The sequence below is a fragment of the Capsicum annuum genome, chromosome 5, assembly GCF_002878395.1.
Source record: "Capsicum annuum cultivar UCD-10X-F1 chromosome 5, UCD10Xv1.1, whole genome shotgun sequence".
In the NCBI taxonomy this organism is placed as follows: Eukaryota; Viridiplantae; Streptophyta; class Magnoliopsida; order Solanales; family Solanaceae; genus Capsicum; species Capsicum annuum.
In genome coordinates this window covers 125,781,183-125,793,426 of record NC_061115.1, presented here as the reverse complement: position 1 = coordinate 125,793,426, position 12,244 = coordinate 125,781,183, and the positions used below count along the sequence as shown (strand labels likewise).

The following is a 12,244-nucleotide window of genomic DNA, read 5'->3' as shown; positions in this document are numbered from 1 at the left end:
ATATATATATATATATATATATGTATGTATGTATGTATATGTATATGAAGAAACTCGGAGTTGCTGATGTGGCATGCTTAAGAATCAAGAAATGCTATTTATCTTTTTGTAATTTTTTGATTTTTTTTTTAAATTGTTCCTCATTTATAAATTTATAAAATACTATCAATCAACGACACTAAATATTTTATAGAATATTAAAGACAGCCAAATTTAATTCTTTTCATCATCAATGCTATTAATTCATTTTCTAAAACTTTCTCAATTTCTTGATTTACATTGCATGTTTTTCCTTCTTCCTAATCAATCAATCTATATATAATAATAAAACAAAATATAGATCCGGTGACGTGGCGTTCTCTATGGCCTGAAATTCAATTTATTCGTTTTGTGTTTGTTTTTTGAGTCTTTTTTCTAATTTTATCATTCCCATCATTAATTTATTCTTTTTAAAATGGGAACCGAAAGTATTTAAAATTATTGCCTTACAATCATGTCCATTTAAAACATACATTAAAATTAATACACATTCAAGAAAATGAAAGATGAAAAGACCAAAAGTTATTCATTTTCTAAAACTGATTTATTTTTAGTCTATTAAATTAAAAAGATTTTATATTTGTGACCAACAACAACGAAATCCTTAATTTTGCATCATCTTTTTTTTTTAATGTGATTTCTTTAACAAAAGTGAAAGAGAAAGATCGAGTAACAATCTTTTCTCTTAAAGATAATAAAACAAATTTTGGCAAGATGCTGCACTATAATTTCTCCTCCAAGGAGATATATACTACGGAAAAAATTATTTGGATTGAGAAATATATAGAAAAAGTGATGAGTACTTCAAGGTGCAAGAAGAATTATTTGAAGAAAGAAATTAGAAAATGATATTGCACTGTAATTCATCCTACAAGGAGATATACATGGAGAATTAAAAATTGATTTTGGATGAGAATTTATAAGAAAAGTGATGGATGTTTCAAGGGCAAGGAAAATTATTTAGAGAGAAAATCAATTTACTTATGGAGTACATATATAAGAAGAACAAGGAGAAATTTATTTTGTAATTTAATTTAAAAGGTGCCAAATTAATGCTAATTATTTCTTCCCATTTCTTCGTTATTCGTTTCTTTTTCTACTTTTCCTTAAAAATATTCTTTTTCATTTTTCTTATGTATCTTCGTTTAAAGTTAATATTCTCAACTAAAATTTAGAATATATGGTCAATTACGGCAATCTTACCTTTTAGATTTACACAAAATGAATTTATGGATATCTATCCATATTAATTAAAATATATTTTAATTATTCATTATTCTTTATTAATAGGAGTGCGTATATGAGGTTATATGCATCTCTCTATAATAAAAAATTATATTTTATTTTTAATTATTTTATTTTAAAAAATTATCTCCACAACTCACACCTTTTTATCTTTATAGAGATGATAATTTAAAATATAGATTATCGATTTATTACTAACAAGAATAAAATATTATTTATGATCAAAATTTAAAATGAATTAAAGGAGAGATATTCTCTGCTATATGCTTGACGCTTGCAAAGATAACTTAAAACTAATTGATTCATGCTTATAAAAAGGCTTGCAAAGCTTATATCTGAATTTATATAAATATATATGTATTCTCAATTTTTTTTAAATTCATATAGGGATTAAAATTAAAAATTATAATTGTTGCGTCAAATTAATAATGGTCTATTTATTTTATTCCGCATTATTATTACAGTATTTACTTATTCTCTTATATAATTATAATTATATTGCCTTATGTTAATATGAAATTAATATTGATTTAGGTTGCCTTATTTATTCTCCTATTGCTTTATGTTATTCCGCATTGTGTTAATGTTAATATGGAATTAAAAGTTGTCAAATTAACGGTGGTCTCTTTACTTTCCTTACATTGCATTAAGTTAATATGAAAATAAATATAGTAATAATTGTTATTTAAGTGGCAGTCCCTTCATTTTTAAATAAGTATTTTTTTTGACTTGGATAACTTTTTAATAAATTACACACTCTTAGAAAATTAAAGATATTTTCTCTGTTTGCTTTTACTTGTCATTAATTTTCTAATTGAGTTTCTACTTTTACTTATCATTTTTGACATATCAAGAGAAGACAACTTATTTTTTCTTACTTTACCCTTATCATTAATTATTTTTTCTCCAAATTAATTTCAAGACACGGTGTAAACATTATTTAATAGAGGTACAGTGATAAAATAGTCATATTAATTATTTTCTTAGTGAATGTGCCAAGTCAAAATATGCCAAGTAAAATGAATGGAGAGAGTAACTTCTAATTATATTTTATATCGTTTCAAGTTGACATTTATTATTATGTTTAAACTCAAGGACATCTTAGAAAATTATGATCAAAATTTTTTTGAAGATATATAAATTACATTTATTTAGGAACAAAGTCACAATTCTAAAGAAATACTTATAAAAGAATAAAGGGAAGTAATTAAATTTCATTGCATATAAATATTAAAATGTGAAAAGTCATGACAATGACATTTACCATATCAGCTTAATGTCAGATAAATATACTTGCTCTGCCCATTTTACTTATTTAATATATTAAAAATAAATGTTCAACAATATTTAAAAAAATTAAGTGTTATTTCCTCCGTTTAAAAAAGAATGATCCACTTTTCTTTTTAGTACGTTTCAAAAATAATGATAAACTTTTCTTTTTAGTACTTTTAAAAAAGCATGATCCTTTTATTTTTTGACAACACTTTAATTTCAACTTTTCATGTGACATATTTAAAACCACAAGATTTAAAAATATTTTGATACATTTGACATAACTTTGATTTAAAATCACAATATTTAAAAGTTTTTTTTCTTAAACTACGTATAAATTAACTACGTCATTCTTTTTAAAACGTAAAGAGTAATAATATACTTTAGTTAACACTTGAAAGCAAGGGCGGATCTATTAGGGGTTCTAAGTATGCCACGTCACCCGCAAATTTTGACGAAAACTCTATATATAAATTATATATCTATAAAGAATATATATAAATAATAAACTTGCTACCCAAAGAACCGAAGTCATTGGTAGTTCAGGTGGTAAAGAGTTGTTAATTTCACTCAATAGGTGTGGGTTCGAAACTTTCTAACAATTTGTTTTTATCAAGTTTAATAATTAATCACTACACAGTGTAATTTTGAAAAGTTTTTTGTAAGCAGCCAAGTTTAATAATTAATCACTACAGAGTGTAACTTTGAAAAGATTGTTGTAGGCAGTCAAAATCTTGGGGAATCGAAAGAAGTAAGCACACAAATTAGTCGAAGGGGTTCAATATTTATTATATATAAATAAATAAAAAAATTTAATGATGTATAAATAATATAGTTTTTCGCCGAAGGAGATTCAATGAACCTCTTGTCCATAAGTTTGCTCGGAACTAGGATTTGGAGTCTTCAATTGATTTAATCAATGAATCTATTTGGCATCCGAAAACTCCGAATTCTGAATCCTCCTCTACCTGAAAGTATTTAAACTGAACCAAAAAGAATTTTAAATAGTACAAAATCTAATTTGTATTTGGCGCGAATAAATTCGCTAGTTCCAAAATAAGACTGATTCACCTTTCAGAGGGGCATTGCATCTTGTTTGAGAAATGGAGGCATTATTTTTCTTTTCATTTTTTGGGTTTGACATTTATGCCGTACAATAGTTACATTGCAAGTAGTTTACATATCTACGTTTACATAATTATTTGTTAGGCAAAATGATCTAACGGACTTTGTATTTATCCGAGCTTGTAAAGTGAACACTTATACTTAGTTCTTTATTATCTGAATCTCTCAATCCGTAAAAATACAAGATTTTAAATTTCTTTTACCAAGTGTGTAGCTCACTCGCCCTAAAATATATGACCTGTCAAATTCACATCACATAAATTAATATCATGTCATAATTATCTTTATTAATTATTTTTAAAAATTATTAATCAACAATAATAAATAAAAAACAGAATAATAAATTAAAATTTTATTTTTAAAATAAAATTCATATTTCTCTCTCCTTACCTAGTCACCTTTCCTCCATCTTCCCCGACCCACACCACATACACCACCATCCCCCACAAACACCATCTCCACCTTCTCTAACCCACAACCACCTACACCACATCCCCACAACCAGCAAGCCGTAGTTCACTTATCCCCCTCCACCTCATTGATCTTGTATTTCAAAATGCAACCAAATACAACCAAAAAGAGAACCCGCCATCGGAAAAGCTTCAAGCTCCAGTAAACACAACCAAACAATCCTACACTCTTTGTTTCTTATCACAACGACGACATACCTTATTTTTGCTTCCATTCTTTTCTTTGCTTCATCAAAATCCACCACTCGTTTCTTTCAATTTTTTTTCCAGACATTGATTGAAGTTTTTGTTATTTTCAATGTATTCGGGTACACAAATCTGTATTTAGGCAAACAACCACTTCAACACAAGTTCAAGTCTCAGATAAGAACACTTATGAAGTTACAGAATATCTTCAACACAAGATTAAAAATAATCTATCCAAGAAGTATGTTGTTTTTCAGAAATGAGATGAAACAAAATTTTAATGCCAAGTCCCCCAACTTCACGAAGTTTCTTTAAGAAATAATTTTTCTCACTGTACCCGAGGTTATGGAATCTTCCTCCCAGGATAAAATGACCTTCAATCCAACAATAGCGGTAACTCAAATTATTGAATTCTTCGAACTCACTCAACGACTAATGATCACATAGAGTTTTTGTAAAGAAGAAGAGTGTTTATGCTTTCAAAAATCATGTCAATACCTGAGGAATACATCAGGTATTTATAGCCTTTATGTGTCCTTTCATAAAGGATGCATTGGTTCAGCAAAAAGACACCTATTTAGTACAGTCAGGTTACCTGCGCTCAGTCTGTGCTGGACCTGCACCTGATCTGAGGCCACAGGTGACACTATCCAATTTCAGTGGCTACCTGTGCTGCATCTGCACCAGCAGGTCACGTACCTGCACTATATTTGCGCCCGTAGGTCACGCTATTGCGCGAACCAGTGTGCCTTTTGCCTCGAAGAGTCGCATTCCTTCGAGATGCATTGTGTATGCGTTAGCATGACATCTGAAATGCGCCCGCACATGGATAAAAATAATTTCATCAGATTTTTGGATTAAAATTTCACTTGTTCACCAAGTTTCCAAATAAAATTTATTTTAAAAATAGATCTCATCTATTATTTGACAAATCTGAATCCGAATCCAAATTCGAACCCAAAGTCGAGCGAGCAACGACGACAACGGCACAAGGAACCACCTTGCTCTTGCCTCACTTATTCATGTGGAGATGTGTTTCTCAATATAAACACATTAAAGCTTCCTTTCCCCACCAATGTGGGAGAATTTAGTATGCTTTCTAAAAAGAGTATACCTTCCATTTTAGTGTCTCTCTTTGCCTCTACTATTTTTTCCTTCATTTTCTATTCACCCATACACCTTGAACCCAATAATCCCTCACATGAATGGGGAATGACTATCTTTTGAAGAATATACGAACAAGCATGTGATTATTTAGCAAAGATTGATTGCATCTGGATAAGTTGGTTTTCCTTTGAACTTTCCATAGTGAACATGCATCGGATGCACTCGGTCAATCGGTAGATTTGATATCTTTGATCCGTCGATCTTTAATGTACACCTAGACAACACATGTCAGACAACTAACCTTTTACCATTTATGGTTCTTTTAGTTTTGTTTTTTTCAGTCATAAACACATTCCGGTTTCATGAGAGCTTAGAGAATATGCCTTTACTAATATTCTCCTTGAAGTGGCTTCCACTTCGCCCTCACATAGGTGATTTATAAACGTTCAATCCTATAGATTAAACTATTTAGTCAAATCTGCCAAATTTAGATACCATTAAAAGACTTCACACCACAAATCTTATTCTCGTTTCATAAACGTTTCCTACATCATGAGAATGAGTTGGGTATAATGACAATATTGAACCTATCAGACACTACTTTGTTTGATCTCTTTGAACCTAGCTCTTGGGATCTCCAGTCTGCTAGGTAGAATTACTGTCATGCTGACTTATCCTAGGCCTTAAACCCATTCCCTTGGATATCCTCTAAACTCCTTCTCTAGACAGACCTTTTGTAAGTGGATCCGACACATTATCCTTTGACTTCACATAGTCAATAGTGATAATTCCACTAAAGAGAAGTTCTCTAAAGGTATTATGTCTTCATTTTATGTGACAAGATTTACTGTTGTACGTCATGCTCCCTGCCCTACCTATTACCGCTTGGCTATCACAGTGTATACATACTGGTGCTACTAGTTTGGGCCAATAAGGAATATCTTTCAAGAAATTCTGAAGCCATTCTGCTTCTTCACCAGCTTTATCCAATGCGATAAATTCATATTCCATTGTAGAGCGAGCAATACATGTCTGTTTGGATGATTTCTAAGAGACTGCTCCTCCACCGATAGTAAATACATATCCACTCGTGAATTTTACTTCGTTCGATCCGGTGATCCAATTTGCATCACTTCAATACAAGTTCAAGTCTCAGACAAGAACACCTATGAAGTTACACAACACCTTCAACACAAGATTAAAAATAATCTATCCAAGAAGTATATTGTTTTTTAGAAATGAGATAAAACAAAATTTTAAGGTCAAGTCCCCCGACTTCACGGAGTGTCCTTAAGGAATAATTTTCCTCACTGTACCCGAGGTTATGGAATCTTCATCCCAGGATAAAATGACCTTCAATCCAATAATAGCGGTACCTCAAATTATTGGATTCTTCGAACTCACTTAACGACTAATTATCACACAGAGTTTTTGTAAAGAAGAAGAGTGTTTATGCTTTCAAAAATCATGTCAATACCTGAGGAATACGTCAGGTATTTATAGCCTTTATGTGTCCTTTCAAAAAGGATGCATTGGTTCAGCAAAAGGGCACCTATTCAGTATAGTCACGTTACCTGCGCCCAGTTTGTGCTGGACCTGCGCCTGATCTGCGGCCATAGGTGACACTATCCAATTCTAGTAGCTACCTGCGCTGCATCTGCGCCCGCAGGTCACGCTATTCTGCCGACCAGTATGCCTTTTGTCTCGAAGGGTCGCAACCCTTCGAGATGCATTGCGTATGCATTAGCATGGCATCTGAAATACGCCCGCACATGGAGAAAAACAATTCCATCAGATTTTTGGATTAAAATTTCACTTGTTCATCAAGTTTCCAAATAAAATTTGTATAAAAAATAGATCTCATCGATCATTTGACATATCCGAATCCAAATTCGAGCGAGCAACGACGATGACGCGAGGCACCACCTTGTTCTTGCCTTACTTATCTATGTGGAGACGTGTTTCTCAATATAAACACATTAAAGCTTCCTTCTCCCACCAATGTGGGCGAATTCTGTATGCTTTCTAAAAAGAGTATACTTTCCATTTTAGTGTCTCTCTTTCCCTCCACTATTTTTCCCTCCATTTTCCATTTACACATACACTTTGAACCCAACAGTGTTTGGTGATGAAAATGAGGAAAAATGGAGGGCGACGTATAGCTTCTTCTTTGATTTAAGAAGATTTTGCTAATATTTTAGGTGGTAAAAAATGGGGGAAATTGGAAGGCGGGCTGGGATGAGGGTGGGTGAGGTAATGAAGAAAAGAATGTTAAATTTATTTGAAAAAAAAAACAAAATTATTTTTTGTTAATAATTTTATGTTTACGCGCCAACACATCCATTAAGTTGTCACCTATGTTTGGTCAATGGTACGAGGGATTTAAAATATTGTGATTCATTAAGTTTAAGGGATCAACCGACAAAGGACTTGAATAGGAAAGTTTAGAATATAAACTCATACAAGTATAAAAATTCAGTAGACCATTTTACCTATTTGTTATTTTGATGAAACAGTATGGAGAAGATTCTTGATCGATATGAAAGGTACTCACACGCAGAGAGACGCTTTCTTTCAAGCAATAATTCTGAAGCATCGGTTGCATGACTATCACCCTTTTCTTTACCTCTTCATGAATATAATGTATATAGTATTAATAATGCAGGCAGATGCAAATGTTGTGCTTTAGTTATTATGGATTCATTCAAATTTAGTAACTTTAGTTAGAGTAAAATTCACCAAATACAAGTATATCACTAAATAAATATAAATATATTACTCCCTCTGTTTTAAGTTGTTTTACTTTGTTGTGTAGTTTGTTTAGATAAACAAATTAAAATGGAGGAAGTAATAGATTTCGAACATAGTAAATCAAATCTATTGCACTAGAATTATGAATTTGATAGAGTCCATAAAGTTCAAATCCTCGATCTGTCTGTCTTCAAACGCAGGAGAATTGGAGCATGGAGTACTCAAAACTCAAGGCTAAGATTGATCTTCTGCAAAGGAATTACCAGTAAAAGATTGCTTCCATGAATATTTTTGTAAATCTTAAAAAGGGTTCTATTTGTTCATTTTCCTTATAACTTTTCAAGGGGGAGAAGATCTGGAGTCATTGAGTTTGAAGGACCTCCAGAACTTGGAGCAACAGCTTGATACCTCTCTTAAACTTATTCGATCCAGAAAATTGCGTAGTTTTTGCCATATCAAAATAATTGAATTTTACGCTTATAACAATAAAAATCACTCAACTCTTTACCCAATATAACGACAATATCTACCTATTATTACTATCTCCATTCATATTAGTTGACTTTTTTACTAAAAATATTTGTTTCATTTTAGTTGTTCAAATTCAAAAATCAAGAGAAGTTTATTGTGTTTTTTCAATATTATCTCTATCATTAAATGACTATGTAAAGTGTATTTAATAAAATTTATATTTTCAATGTATAATTAATAGGATTACTTTAGTACTCCCTCCTTCCCATTTTACTCGTTCCAAATTGAAATAGCACAACTATTAAGAAAAATAATAAATAACATGACTAGTTTACCATAGTACTCCTATTAAATGATTTTTACATTTTAATTTAAAGAAAAAATAATTAATGCAAAGGGTAAAATATGGAAAAAAAAAATTGTCTTGTCTTGATAAGTAAAAAAAGACAAGTAAATTGGGACACCAGATTAAAAAATTTGGGACGGATAAAATGGGACGGAGGAAATAAAATAAATCTTTATTAAATGTTAAGTGAAATAAATCTCTATCAAATGTTTTCTCAAGGGAGTGTTAAGTCAAATAGTGTTAAGTCAAATAAGAATTAACTTAAATGAAACGGAGGGAGTACACTGGTTAGAGTTCTAAGAGTACTTTATTGGTACAGTGGATAATGTTCAGACACTTTAATCTGAAAAAAAAATACAACTAGATGATTATATTATGGTGAATTTTGGACTTTGAATAAATGCAACTTCTGCTTGTGTTCGATCTCTTGCAGAATCAACTCATGCATGAGTCTCATCTGCATAAGAAGGTTAACTTCCTTGTTGGAATTTCGCATTGCTTGTTGCATAAGAATAGTTTGTAGAAAATTATGTTGTTTGAACTTTTCAAAAATTTTGAAGAATGCATATATCGGATTCCCCAAAAATAATGTATTTTTGGAGGATTTAACACGGATATATACGACAATATTAATTTTTGTAAAGTCCAAATAACATAAGTAGCAAATGGCAATCGTCATCGATATCTTAAATACAATTTTGTGATGTGCTGTTTCACAGGAAAAGGCAATACAAGAGGAAAATAACATGTTAACAAGGAAGGTGAAAATTGCCAGCGTCTTGTTTCACATAATTAATTATCTCTAAATTACTACTTATTAATTAAGCAGACTGAATTTATTTGTTGGACTATTTGGTGAACAGATCAAGGATAATAGGGAGAAGACAATAGGACTGCAGGCTGAATGGCAAGACCAAAACCAAGTCCCTCCTTCGATATCTTTCCTCTTTCCACAAGTAGTCCATTCCTAAACATCGGGTAATATTATTATATATGATATGTTAAATAAATGACTAAACAAATTTGATAAATATTTAGCTTGAGATGCATTTAAATGGAGAAACACGAGGAGTCTTAATTTATATAGACGGCCCTAACTTGTTTGAAATGAAGGTGCTCATAGACATAGTAATAGTTAGATGTGTCACATTTTTTATTTGAGTGAAATTTGAATGGCATATTGACATCCAAAGGGTGAGGCCAATTAGTCGATGAAATTGATATGAGCATGAGAGATCCGGGTTAAAATCCCATAAGAAATTAAACTAGAAACATTAGGTGATCATGTACGTCTTTCCATCTGTTTAAGACTTGTTGGATAGAATTACGACCTTCTTCTTCTTTTTACCCCCTTGTTTTGTGGAGGGTTGTGCAAACCATCCGTATTAATTAAGTTTATAGATATGGGCAGCATGGTTTCATCCAACGAACCTCGATCATTGTATTAATTTTGGAATAGGGCGTGGTTTGAAACTTTGAATATGACAGATGATAGAATTCTAAGGCTTGATGAATGACTATTTTAGTATTGGTACAAAAAGTAGTGTTTTTGAATAGAGTTACTACTTACTTATATGCTTAGTGGTACACAAGCTAACCAAAACATCACCGAGAAATGTTTTCTTTTATAATGTTAGATGATTGCTCTTGGATTTGTCATAATTATTTAGACTATATTTACGGTGTGATCAACCTAATGCAACCCTCCTCTTTTATCACAGTAATTAAGTAATATCAAAACTTCAGATTTGGAAGATTTTATTAAACCGTGGGTGCTAATTCGAGTGCAGAGGTAATTATTACCAAGGTGGAGAAGTAGAGGCACGGAGGAGGAATGAGCTGCTTGATCTAAATCTTGATTCTTTGTATCCTCCAACCCATCTTCGATGCTTTGCTTCATAAGGAAAAAAAACTTGGTTATTTTCCTAATAACCCTTGTGCTGTAATTCTACTACATATTCTAAGTCCATGTGAAAATGTGGATTGGATTGTGTGAATATCTCTTATCAATGTGTGAAGAGAGTTAGTAACTACCTTGCTAAGTGTAAAGGAATTATAACTCTGGCAGTATTGACATCTTCGAATTTACGAATTTACATATTGTGATGAATGCCTAACACTTTTTATTCCTCTCCAAAAAGTTTTTGCCTAACAAAATTGCTTTTAGACAAAGCTGAAATTTAACCTGTGGCTTTACTATTCAAACCTCAACCAAATCCCCAGATTATAAAATTGATCTCCATTGTCTATCGAAAACAACATCTCTATCCCTGTAAAGGTAGAAGGTAGAGGACTAGAGATAAGGCCTACGTACATCATATCCACCTCAAACCCCACTTGTGGCGCAATTGGACATGTTGTTAATCTCGATTATTTAAATCTTTATAAGTTAAAAAATTAAGGTGATCTTTCTGTAAATGCATCTACTACTAGACTAATTTTAGCCATTAACATAATAACCATTTGTGGTAGTTAAAAGCTAACCGTTTTCTTGTTCACTATCCACTCGTAATACTATACGACCTCTCCATCTCAATTTATGTAAATCTATTATCCTTTTATTCGACTTAAAAAAATAATGGCCCATTACCCATTTTTAAATTTATATACTTAATTTAAATTAAACTTTCAGTGAAGTTGCAACAATTAAAAGAACCATACGTACACAAAAGACAATTTAAGTTCCAGAATTTAACAAGCACAATATATTCCATAACATACCAGGTTAAATCTATATATAAAAATAAAGAATACATTTGAAGGCTGCTGATGTGGCAACTCTCAATGGTTTCATTATTATTTTTCTTTTTTCTCATTTTTTTGAATTTTTGATATCAAAATATTTTGATTAATTCTTTATTATTTCTCTATAATTAGTGTCATTTATTTGTATTAATTTTGTTAGTAGTGGCAAATAAAGGTGTCAAACGGGCCGGGGCGGGCCAAACAGTAAAAAAATTAAAACCCACCCTAACCCGGCCCACTTAACTCAACCCGGTCAAACCCACCAAAACCCGGTCAAACCCGTTTAAAAAATAAATAAAAAATCCAATATACACTATATACACTCCAATATATACTATATACACTCAAATATACAATATATATTTTTAAAAAAATATATAAACAATTACACATATATACGTACCATTCAATATATAATTATATATGACTATACGTACTACTTTAAATAAAACATATGCTATAATAGTATAATATATATATATACACT

General features: G+C 31.2%; 1 pseudogene; it reads left to right on the top strand.

Moving 5' to 3' along the window:
- LOC107870612 overlaps nt 1-10,914 on the top strand; it is a 44,754-nt pseudogene extending 33,840 nt beyond the window's left edge.
- Nucleotides 10,915-12,244: the final 1,330 nt, after the last annotated feature.